Raw genomic sequence first — 13591 nt, forward strand, 5'->3', positions numbered from 1 at the left:
TTAATCATAAATTATAGGACTGCAGCTATCAAATATTGAAGTTATTGAGTATTCTACAAAAAATTTCCACTATTAATCGGATAAAACATTTTTAGGTAAAGAGCAATTATAAATATACATGAAAAAACAAGACATTTCACCTAATATTGAACCATTTTTAGACAATGCCTTTATTTTAGATGTACATTGTTGAAAACTGTCAACAATTGCATCTCAAATATCACTAGAAAAATAAAACAACAAATTCACTTCTTTCACTCAAAAAAGCTTCAAAAAAAAAAAAAAAACACACACCACTTAAAAGTTACGTGTTTTTCCCACGTGTTTCAATTGAATTTCCATTTTCACAAGCTAAAAGTTCTAATAAGTTTTAAGTTTAAGTCTAAATTGTAAGTCCTGATAAGAAGTTTTTGCAGTGTTCAAAATAAATGAATGATACCTGCTGTATTGGAGCACATTAGGCACCAGTGCTACTTAGTGTTTTATCCATCAATTACTTTAGAGCTAAAATTGACAGTTAGCTTTATCATGTTTTTATTTTTCACCCTCATCACTCTACAGCGCTGTGTTTTAACACATTAAATAAAGCCTGTATGAAAGACATGTTAGCCAGCGCCGACAGTTGTCATAATTAATAGTAGCCTAGCCCTGTGGAGGGCTAACGTTATTTTAGCAAAGTACACTAATGTTAACCCTATTTAATAGTACTACATTAACCTAATTTTACCTTGTCCCGAGTATCACTTCTCTGTGGTGCCTTAGGTGGAGTGAGGGCTCGGCGGGTGGGTCACGTGGTGGCGCCCAGCCCAGGTTTCCGGGGCAGTCATCTGTCGCGGGGTCCATCCGAGGGTGCGGAAGCGTCGGCGGGGTAGCGGGTAGCCGGGGCTGGGTGGGGGTAGTGTTATGCAAGCGCTGTCTTACAGTGAATACATGAAACATGTACATGTTCCCCTTGGTCACCAGCTTGAAATGCTCCCACACTTTTGACATTCTGCCTTTCCTTGTTGCATTTCTCTTTGCTTTCGTCAGCTTCTTTGTCACTATCTCTATAACAATACAGTGGTACCTCTACATACGAAGTTAATTTGTTCCAGGACCTTGTTTGTAAGTCGAAATGGTCGTATGTCGAGCAGGATTTTCCCATAGGAATACATTTTAATTGCATTAATTCGTTCCACAGCCCAAAAACCCACGCTAAATCCTTAATAAATAATGCTGGTACTATTATAAATGGCAATTACACATAGCAAAACAAATAAATTATAAATAAAAATCGGAAAAATGTAAAAATAATAATAATTCCTGTAATAATGTAACGAATCGGGTTCTAATGTGGCGGACGTTTTTTGTTGGACCTTAACGCACCGCACCCGAGAGCGGTGAGCTCGAGAGTTTCACTTTCAATGTTTTCTTGAGAACACAGTCAACTTTGGCGGTCAGGAGGCGTTTTGTGTTGAATAAGTTGTGAAATAAATGATAAAAACATGACGAAGCTGGCGATTTCTTTGGCAATGTTACCATTATTATAATGGTCAGCTTAACTTATAGAGACTGGCGAACGGTGGTCGGAGGAGGACAGTGGAGATGTATTGTGGAGCCAGTTCACGGATGCGCACCCTACGCTCATATTTGTCTATAATTTGCATCTTCATTTAGAAGGTAAGCGTCACCTTTTTCCTTGTTTTACAACCTGTACCAACCTTTTTGAAACCTGTGTTGATTTCTCACACAAGAAAATCTGTCGTGCGTTCGTCTGCGGTGCTGTCATGTCGTATTTCGAGCATGTCGTCGGATGTAGAAACAAATGACGATTCATATTTTACTTTGGATGTCGAAAAGATCGTGTGTCAAAGCGATCGTATGTCGAGGTACCACTCACTGTACATGGTTGAAATCAAATATATCCGCCGCCGCTGTTTTCTTCTGGTACTTTCGTGATACCAGCGCGCTGTGCCACGTTAAAAGCAGTCTGGGAAAAACGTAATGCTTAGAGCTGGCAAAATTAAACGATTCCTCGAGGCGAATAAAATTCCTCAATCAATTTTAAACTTCAGTTACTTAAGTTATTTGAGTAATCGTTTCATTTCTAATAAATTATGCACAAATATTTCATATTCCAAACAAATATTATCTTTCCCAAGATGTTACTATGTATATATACAGTATATAAATATATATATATAATTTTTTTTTTAACCACTGTAGCTCTTCGGGCATAGAAGTATTGACAGGATATGCCAGTTGTAGTCAACACGGGTGGCTGGTTGTCGGCTGTTTTGGATTCTAAGGATTTTTACCTACAGTTACACCGACTGACCACTGAATTGGCCTCAACAGAGTATGGCAGCAGAAAGCACTCTTGAGGTTGCTATGCCGTTAAACCATAGAAACCAATGCATTCAAGAGAAAGGTACGTTTCAGTAGCTGTCCACTGTAGTGACCACTATGCACTTGAGGGTAAGATAAGTTTATTTATGTAAAACAAAATACTGAACAGGGTTTCTCCTAGTATTTTTAAGCTGTGGTGGTGGTGGGCTGCAATGGAGTCGGACAGCCCCGCGACGAAATTGCTTCATATTATGACAAATGAGGATTTTTTTTAAACAACTTTTTTTTCCCAAGAAGAACCACAACAAAGATCTATTTGAAATATTTCATTAGCCAGTCTACTGAAATATTTCAGAACGTGACGATCTACATTTATGATGGAGTAATCGGGCCAAATAAAAAAAATAATTAATTAAAAGGACTACGAGATTAAAGTTGTACTGTTGCTACGAGAGAAAACGTCGGGTTGTTACCTGCAGGCAGAGGTGAAAGTGGCTAAAATTTCTTGCCGGAACTCCCTAATATAAAGTTGGGTGCGGAGCCCTTTTTTTATTTTTATTTTTTAGAGGGGGGCTTAAACCTCCTAAAAACACCGAAATGCTAAAACTGCTTTTGGCACAGTTATGAATATAACACACAATAAAACATAACAGGTTTCACACACACAGTGGTTAGCACGTTCCCCTCACAGTTCTGAGAAAATTCCATCTAAAACTCCATCTAATTATTATTTTCCCTCATTTACTCAAATCTAATAGCAAAACCTCATTTTAACTAAAAGAACATCGGATCTACATTAAAAGTGAAGATGGTGTAAACATTGACTTTTTTTGAAGTAATAAAGATATAAGTACGTACATTAACAAAAAATAAGTACAACTGACTTATATTATTCACAGTAAAATAGAATATATTTTGTAGACAAAGCAAACATTGAGTTTTTTTATTATTATAAGGAAATAAATAAGTAGCCTTACATAAATGAACAAAAATGTGTCCAAAGTGCACATTAACATGGAAGATGTTCTAAACCTCCCAAATAAAATAAGTAGGGCTGTCAAAATTATCGCGTTAACGGGCGTTAATTAATTTTTTAAATTAATCACGTTAAAATATTTGACGCAATTAACGCACTAGGCCCGCTCAGACAGATTTAGACAGATGTGACTTGCATATGTTATGTGGCGTATTGTCGCCCTCTGCTGGCGATTCAGTGCAGCTGATTATTTGGGTTTCTGCGCGCTTTTCTGACGTGATTATATGTCGACGCGAACTCACACTAAGGCTACATTCATACTACAGGTCTTAATGCACCTATCCGATTTTTTGTCATATCCGTTTTTTTGGCGTGCCCATTCAGACTGCTTTTATCCATTGAGACCGTTCAAGTATTACGCATGCGCACTAATTCGCAGTCCGACACGCGCTAAGCAAGAAGACCCGCATGCGCAGAAGCATCAAAACAAATGACACACGTCATCCGTCATTCCAGGGATATCATGTTTTGCTTTTCAAAAGGAGGACACAAATAACATACATAAATAATCCCCGTTTAGGCTTATATTCAAAGTTTATATGGACCGATAGCATGCACGCACTGTCCGTGCACGTCACACACATATGGGCAGTTTGCCCCGACTCTCTCTCGGCCGTGTAAGCAATGTTGAAATATTGCTCACTTGTAACAGAGAAAACTGAGCATTCTCAGGCTTATCCTCAACCCATTTTTATTTTTTATGACTGTTGTGAAGCCCAGCCCTTCCCCGAAAGCCGTGTTCACTGCAAGCTAGGCGCTAATAACGCACAGGTGCATCGCTACGGTAACGACTCTCTCGCTATTTGATGACGTAATTGCTGCATGAAATCCGATTTGCGGGACTGGACAGTACAGACCGCCGCGACAGTCTGGAAAAATGTGGCCCAGATCGGATTTAGACCACATACGAAAGTGACCCAGATCGGATTTGAAATGGTCCCGTTCTATGCGACTTGTCACGTTCAGACCGTCAAGTTAATGCCTCACTCGAGTCGGAAAAACACGAAAAAATCGGATTCGTGCATTAAGACCTGTAGTATGAACGTAGCCTAATAGACAGTGCTATTCAGACCAGATAACGTCCGCATCCAGTATTCAGTGGCAGTTCTCATAGCCCCATCACACTGTTTGTGTCTAATACGTGCATCGCTTGTGAGTTATATTCCTCCTTTGTTTATATTCATGAGCATTAGATAGTTATTGATGATGTGTATTTGAATTTGTTCACATATATGGTGAAATGCAGTTACATTGTTAGATGCTTGTGAGCTAATTGGCTAGTGCTACTGCTCAAATGGACACATGTGTGTACATTTTATGTTATTTTGTGATTTATGCAAGTTATTGACACATTGCCTTGTTATTTTCAGTTTTACAAAAATACAAAAACGTGCTCCTGTCAAAAAGAGATGACTTCAGTTAAGCCCATGCAACTTTGCCACACAGTCTGATTTCTTTTTGGAACTTATGTTCGCTATCTGTCAATTTGTGTACTCACACACATTGAGGACAGAATAGGGCTACTAGTTTATTTTTTGATTGAAAATTTTACAATTTTTATTAAAACGAAAACATTAAGAGGCGTTTTAATATAACATTTCTATAACTTACTAATATTCATCTTTTAAGAACTACAAGTCTTTCTATCCATGGATCACTTTAACAGAATGTTAATAATGTTAATGCCATCTTGTTTATTTTTTGTTCTAATAAACAAATACAGTCCATATGTACCGTTTGTTGAATATATATATCCATCTTGTCTTATCTTTCCATTCCAACAATAATTTACAGAAAAATATGGCATATTTTATAGATGGTTTGAATTGCGATTAATTGCGATTAATTACGATTAATTAATTTTTAAGCTGTAATTAACTCGATTAAAAATTTTAATCGTTTGACAGCCCTAAAAAAAAGATAAACCTCATCAGCTCTTTCCTTTCTCTTAAAGATCAATTTTCTGTTGCAAAGCCCCTTAATTCAACAAGCTTGTTTTTTTTCCTCTATTTGTTTTTCCCCAAAAACGGCGAGAGGTCTGGCTGCAGACTGCAACTCGCAGGCCCCTCCTCCGCTTGTCTCAGTCCCGTTTTGCAGCCGACTCGTGGGGATTGAAAACGTGCATTTGAACCAATCAGAGCTAACTATCTATGCTGATCACATGTCAGTATGTAAGCCAATTAAGCTACGTAGAATAATTAATGAAAAATAAGTATCGGTGGAAACAGATTCCGCTACACAAGCTCTTTATTAGGCTTGTTGTTTACACTTGTGTATGTCAATCTCACGTTAGTAGCATATTCTTACTGGAGATGCGTGTGTGGCAGTGTGGCAGGGTTTCTTTAAACATGGAGTTTTGACAGTTGCCGTCATATTTTCGGGATCAAATCACCGTCTGCCGGAACAGCGTTCCAGCTAAAAATGTCATGCCGGAAAAGCGTTCCGGCCCGTTCCAACCCACTTTCACCACTGCGAACGGGTAATGTTGCTGTAAGCAGCCACGCCCTTGACGTATCTATACCTTACCTGGGATCTACGAAGGAGCATTAGTATAAATCATTCTATGGCTAATACTTTGATGTAGATCAGGCAAAATATTAAGGATTTCCTTCTTTATAAAACCAATTCTAAAACATAAGATGCCTTCAATATTGTTGATTTTAAAAGAGGCGGCAACACTCTTACTTAGCTGCTTATTTACCGACATTAGCCTTACGTTATAATACGACTGTCGAATTAATAGACAAGGCAAATTTATTTGTATTGCACAATTTCGATTCAAAGTGCTTGACATCACATGAAGATCCACAAGCAGAGATAAAATTACTCGTAAAAATCACATTAAATTGAAAAGATGGTTAAAAACAAAGACAATTGGATCAGGAAATAAAATTATACATACAAATCACAATAAATCATGAAGAGAATTAAAAAAATAATTGAAATTGAAAATAAAGATTAAAAAAAATTTGAAAAAACAAAAACAAACTTAAGAATATGTGATGGCAAACAATATTGTTTTTAGCCCTGATTTAAAGGCGCTAACAGTTTGAGCACACTTCAGACCTTCAGGAAACTTGTTCCAGAGGTGAGGAGCTTCGTAACTAAATGCTGCCTCAACCTGCTTGGTTCTTGTGTATTGTACGAAATACGAAAATAAGAATCGTATTATTACGAAGGGCTAATGTAGCTGAACAAGCAGCTACATACTTTGGTGCGTTGCCACCTCCGTTAAAATCAACTATACTGAAAGTGTCTTGTGTTTTAGGATTGGTTTCACAAATAAGGAAATCCTTAATATTTTGCCTCATCTACATCAGTGGCCTATACTACGAACGGAGTTCAACCTCCCCAGAAGTAATCCAGTTTACTAGCGGGTAACCGGAGTTGACAAAACCTGGTTGTCTAGTTTGTGGTCAATCAGTGCTACGACGCTGATTATGAGGTTGATTAGTCGAACCTGTGTCAACCCAGTCAGAGTTACTGCGCGTTCACATAAAAGGGGGCGGAGACCAGAGTCAAACACTACTTGTGACGATGGCACGGGCACCTTACTTCACGGAGGAGGAATGCGCGATGATTAAAATCAACCCTCACCGCGAAATCCAACACCGATTCGGCGAGTAGAGTTCGACGGGTCTATTGACAGCGAATTTACAGATCGTGTGATTTGTGAATGCGTCAATATGCCAGTTCACTTATGTCCATCAAAAGAAATAAAGCCTGCTGTTAGGACAATAAAAGAAGATTTGGTACGTTAACAGTAAGAAATAATTTATCGCGCATCACCACATGAAGCAGGATGATTATATGTTTAGTCCCCTTGACTGTATGAATACGTATGTTCTTTTTTTAGTTTGGGGCTAAAAAATCCAGCCCGACCCGAGTCCGATCAATCAACTTGATTTGCAGGCCCAAGCCCAACCAAAAAAAAAAAAAAAAGTTATATTTGTGAGGACTCAAGGAGAAGAAGGAAATGCGGGATGCCATGCGTTGTTGCGTAAATTAAAGCCCGTCTTTTATAACGAAATTTCACAGTTAAACAAGACTGTAAGATGCATATTCAATAAACATTTATGTCTTTTATATTTGTGCGTCTGTTCTATCAGTGGATTTGACAATTTAATCTCTTCGAGTTGGCATAAAAAAACGCAAGTTTTCTCAATGTTTAAATAGTCTACATTTTTCTATGATTATTATAACTGTATTTACACAACGAAATAACGCTGGAAAGTTCGTTAAATATATTTCTTGTATGAGAACAATGCTCCGCATTCGTTTACATTCAGCGATTTTAACAATCAATTTGAAGCGTTTCCATACCCCACTCCGAATCGCACGGCATACAGTGTTCTTACGCAGGTATTCAGCATCACAGATGGAATACATATATTGTCCCTAGCAAAAGAGCGCACGGACAGGCACACAAGCTGCGCGGTTGTGAGGGCCTGACTCGGCGGGTTACATTAGTGACGTCCGCCTCGATCATTTGTCACAGGTAAAGAATTCCCTAAGCTGAAAATCTATATCTTTCATGGAGAACATCTTCCGGGTACGCCAGCGGATTCTGGCGGTCTCCAAAAACCCATGCCCTCCGAAGAGAGCCCCTCACAATCCGCGCGCCAATGTCGTTTGGGTCGTCCAGGTACGCTGTCATTGTCAGGAGGACACGTCCGCGGAGGAGTGCTGTTTAAATATAGCGTGGTTAATTAGAATTCTGGGGTTAAGCAAGATCTAACTCTGAGACGACCAGGTTTGGCGTGTGGCGTGTGTTGCCATGGCAACACTTCTCAGTTCCAACATATCCACCTTTCGTAGTCTCGCTTAGCTGCGAACTTAGGTCGCACGTGATGAAGTTACTCTCGAAGTTACCCTGCTAAGCCAGAAAACCGGCTTCGTAGTATAGGCCACAGGTTATAATCAATTAGAAACATTTATACTCATGCTTTGTCGTAGCTCTCAGCTACGGGACATGTACGTAAAATGCGTACCCCTACATAATAATTTTTTTCTCGTAGCATAGTACGACTTACATCTCGTAGTCCTTTTTTTGTTTTTGGCTCCAATACGTGCTACATTACCACAACAATAATAGTCCTTCTTTTAAGGGACCCTCGTCCGTTGACAGCTTAAATCCTTTCAAAATGCTCATCTGAAATTAAAAACCAGTGACATCAACAAGAAACAAATGCTATGCTAGGACGCGATGATTCGGGTCAAACACACGCCATAAAGAACTTAAATGTTCTTTCAATGTCAATATTAGGGTCGTTTTCCCAGGCTTATCCAGGATTACATTCATTAACTTAAAATACCTTTCTGTGGATTTTTCTTCCAAACTCCGCGCCAACGTAGTCAGGCACACGCAACAGGAGAACTGATGTGATTTTTTTTTTTTTTTTTTTTTTAAAGTGTATAGGAACAATTTGTATTTGACGTGCTCTTTCAGACGACTTCTGGCAAATAGTGCGTAAATATTTGGCTATACATATGCATATAGACATATTGTTAAATTATACAAAATTTAAATTGGAGGAACGTATCTTTAAATCGTGAAACAAAAAAAACATCTCGTTTGAAAGGTAAGGCGGCTTTTATTTTGACGTGACCGTGTGCCAGCCTTTATATGTAGGGGAAATCCAGCTGAAATTCTACAGTTTCCACTGAGGATGCAACAATACTCGGTTTTATATTGAACCGTTCGATACGCCCTCTTCTATCCAATACGCAAAAACATTCGCTCCAAATGAAAAGCTCCCAAAATGTATTTTCCGAACTTTTTTTTTGACCGGCACGCAGGCAAAGCTGTCCACCTTGCCTTGAAAAAAGAAAGATAGAGCTCCTCCCTGCTAGCAGCTCCCCTCCCCTCCTCCCCCAAACTGGGCGGGAGCTGTATTTGTTTATGGCACATGAGGATCATTGCTAGCGAGGAAAGACAAAAAACACACAAAGTCCGCCGCACTACACTCTGCTCCGTTCCGAATGACGCAGCAAATACGATGCAGATCGCCTGCGATGCCCAATGCCGACAGCATACGTCTCTCATGCGGTCCGTACATCTGCGAACGGACCAGACGGAGGAGACTACGTGATCAGATCAACAGAGTTTATTATTGTGACAGTATTTTCAGGGGGGAAAAACACGCCAAAAATGCACAAAGGCCAGTAGTACAGTTTAGCTACAGTTAAATTCAGTTCAACACACACAAAAGCACACAATAGACCCTACCCACGTGACGTCACAACTCCGCCCTCCTGACTGGTGCCGCCCAATTGTCCGTCAACACATCGTGTTTACCTGTTACGGCTACATACATTCCTCCTATTTACGACGTGTTTTTCTGCTCGTTAACATTAATAATCAAAATGGTGAAGGCGTGTGTGGCGGTCGGTTGCAATAACAGAGAAGATAGACGGAGAGACTTGAAGTTCTACTGGATTCCGAGAGACCCAGTGAGGAGAGCGAGATGGGCTGCTGCAATTCGACGAGAAAACTGGGCTCCAAACGATTACCACAGATTATGTAGTAGTCATTTTATATCTGGTAAGATGCATTTAATATATATTTAGAGGGTTTTGGGCTGACAACCACAATTAAGATCATTGCTAGGCTAATCGCCGACAACATACACGTATGTATGTAGTGAGAGTGCTATCGCTAAACCATATAAACATTAAAAGCCCTAGCTCCATTGACAAATGACATGAAATACATTAGACTTGACAGTGGATGTTAGCAAGAACAAAAGATTTTGAATTGAAAATTTCGTAACTCACCTTTCCAAGCACAAGATAGATTCCTGCCGAATTTTCGTGGACGAGGACCTGTTTCACCCAACCAGCAACGAAGTATTTATAAGCCTCCAAGCTCCAAAAGTTTTTCAAACTTTCGTGAGAATAGGCTGATTTTGTGTGGACAAGATGGTTGTAAATATCAGGGTAGCTAGGAGATGTCAGGCAAAGACAGCGAAGACAGGGGGTCGAAAAACATTGATTTAGGCATCAAATATGGATCTGGCGAATGGATAAACTGAAGCTTTTCCACATAACGCCTTTTATGCAACGCATCCAGTGAGTTTACGGCATCCGAAAGCACCGGGTCTTCCATGAAATGCATTATAAATTGCTCGATCAATTGAGACCATTGATAATACAGACACAAAATGACAGACAATGGGGCGGAACAATACATCGATCACGTGATTTTGTGACGTCGGTGGGTAGGGTCTATAACCCGCGGATGCAACACCCCGCCCCTACAAATCTACGCACGCGTGCGCGCTAGAGGTAAGATTGAGGCTAAAAAATCCAAAGACTCCTCCCAAAGACTCCAAGAGAGTCTGGCTGCAGCCCGCCTCTCTCAGTACCCTGCGCCGCTCGTCTCAGTACCGACCCCCCTTGGAGAGTCTGGCTGCAGCCCGCCTCTCTCAGTACCCTGTGCCGCTCGTCTCAGTGCCGACCCCGCAGACAGGAAATGACGCAATATCGCAGTTCTCTGTCTCCTCAGACCGGAAATAACAACATAAAGCGGTGCTCGAGCTCCGAGCTTCCGCTTTTATTGTTGCAATAGTTAGCGTCCATTCGAACGTAAATACTAGTTTACTTTTAGCACATATTTTATTTTCGGTTTCAGCATCACTCATTATTATTTAAATAATATTTTATTTCCATACTCTTTGAATTGATTCGGTGAAATCGGGAGATTCTCTTTAACCGTGCGCAGTCAGTTTGTTAAAGCGTGCTGATTTTACCAAAATGAAAAAGTTACAGTACATCAAAATTAAAATAAACATTACTGCAATAAAGGTTTAATTAGTGACTAAAAGATCGCCTGTGACCTATCAGAGTGTGTACTTTAGTTTGTCAAGTGTAAAATTTACTCCCTATTGTGAATGACTAGAAATTGCTGTCATCCTTACATTTTTATGAACCGACTCATTAATATAGCTTCATTACAATTACAGTGCCTTGCAAAAGTATTCGGCCCCCTTGAATCTTGCAACCTTTCGCCACATTTCAGGCTTCAAACATAAAGATATGAAATTTAATTTTTTTGTCAGGAATCAACAACAAGTGGGACACAATCGTGAAGTGGAAGAACATTTATTGGATAATTTCCATTTTTTTAACAAATAAAAAACTGAAAAGTGGGGCGTGCAATATTATATTAAATAAATGCTACCTGCACAGATTCTTTTGCTTTTAACCAAGAATCGAGACTGTTTTACGTCCATATCTATTAAGAATTCAGGGATTTAAGCATTTATTCACAAGAATTTCTTTGTAAAAAGCTCTTTGTTGTGGTGGGGCGGCGCCACAGTGAACTTAAAGACAAGCCGCACATTTGACATATTTCCGTAAAACAAATGCTACCAGCAGAGATTCTTTTGCTTTTGACCAAGAATAGAGACGGTTGTACGTCCATATCTACAGTGCCTTGCAAAAGTATTCGGCCCCTTTGAATCTTGCAACCTTTCGCCACATTTCAGGCTTCAAACATAAAGATATGAAATTTAATTTTTTTGTCAAAAATCAACAACAAGTGGGACACAATCGTGAAGTGGAACAACATTTATTGGATAATTTAAACTTTTTAACAAATAAAACACTGAAAAGTGGGGCGTGCAATATTATTCGGCCCCTTTACTTTCAGTGCAGCAAACTCACTCCAGAAGTTCAGTGAGGATCTCTGAATGATCCAATGTTGTCCTAAATGACCGATGATGATAAATAGAATCCACCTGTGTGTAATCAAGTCTCCGTATAAATGCACCTGCTCTGTGATAGTCTCAGGGTTCTGTTTAAAGTGCAGAGAGCATTATGAAAACCAAGGACAACACCAGGCAGGTCCGAGATACTGTTGTGGAGAAGTTTAAAGCCAGATTTGGATACAAAAAGATTTCCCAAGCTTTAAACATCTCAAGGAGCACTGTGCAAGCCATCATATTGAAATGGAAGGAGCATCAGACCGCTGCAAATCTACCAAGACCCGGCCGTCCTTCCAAACTTTCTTCTCAAACAAGGAGAAAACTGATCAGAGATGCAGCCAAGAGGCCCATGATCACTCTGGATGAACTGCAGAGATCTACAGCTGAGGTGGGAGAGTCTGTCCATAGGACAACAATCAGTCGTACACTGCACAAATCTGGCCTTTATGGAAGAGTGGGGAGAAGAAAGCCATTTCTCAAAGATATTCATAAAAAGTCTCGTTTAAAGTTTGCCACAAGCCACCTGGGAGACACACCAAACATGTGGAAGAAGGTGCTCTGGTCAGATGAAACCAAAATTGAACTTCTTGGCCACAATGCAAAACGATATGTTTGGCGTAAAAGCAACACAGCTCATCACCCTGAACAAACCATCCCCACTGTCAAACATGGTGGTGGCAGCATCATGGTTTGGGCCTGCTTTTCTTCAGCAGGGACAGGGAAGATGGTTAAAATTGACGGGAATATGGATGCAGCCAAATACAGGAACATTCTGGAAGAAAACCTGTTGGTATCTGCACAAGACCTGAGACTGGGACGGAGATTTATCTTCCAACAGGACAATGATCCAAAACATAAAGCCAAATCTACAATGGAATGGTTCAAAAATAAACCTATCCAGGTGTTAGAATGGCCAAGTCAAAGTCCAGACCTGAATCCAATTGAGAATCTGTGGAAAGAGCTGAAGACTGCTGTTCACAAACACTCTCCATCCAACCTCACTGAGCTCCAGCTGTTTTGCAAGGAAGAATGGTCAAGAATGTCAGTCTCTCGATGTGCAAAACTGATAGAAACATACTCCAAGCGACTTGCAGCTGTAATTGGAGCAAAAGGTGGCGCTACAAAGTATTAACGCAAGGGGGCCGAATAATATTGCACGCCCCACTTTTCAGTATTTTGTTAAAAAAGTTTAAATTATCCAATAAATTTTGTTCCACTTCACGATTGTGTCCCACTTGTTGTTGATTCTTGACAAAAAATTAAAATTTTATATCTTTATGTTTGAAGCCTGAAATGTGGCGAAAGGTTGCAAGGTTCAAGGGGGCCGAATACTTTTGCAAGGCACTGTAAATGTATCAAAAAAGTAATATTCTCTCTATGGTGCAACCAAACCAATTTTCTTGTCTTACATTTCACTACTTAAATTCATTCATGTGGGTGCTCACTCTTCAAGATCCTAATTAACTAATTCAGAAACTATATTAAGCACCTTCTGCTCCAGGTAAGGCAGCTTTATTTC

At 39.7% G+C, this 13591-nt stretch overlaps 1 protein-coding gene across 4 annotated transcripts in view; it reads left to right on the forward strand.

Annotated features, from left to right (window-relative positions):
* Positions 1 to 13591, forward strand: part of LOC130916636 (casein kinase II subunit alpha'-like) — a 79298-nt gene that overhangs the window by 15082 nt on the left and 50625 nt on the right. The gene's annotated exons all lie outside the window — the stretch shown is intronic.

Source organism: Corythoichthys intestinalis, chromosome 1 (genome assembly GCF_030265065.1).
Source record: "Corythoichthys intestinalis isolate RoL2023-P3 chromosome 1, ASM3026506v1, whole genome shotgun sequence".
Classification (NCBI taxonomy): Eukaryota; Metazoa; Chordata; class Actinopteri; order Syngnathiformes; family Syngnathidae; genus Corythoichthys; species Corythoichthys intestinalis.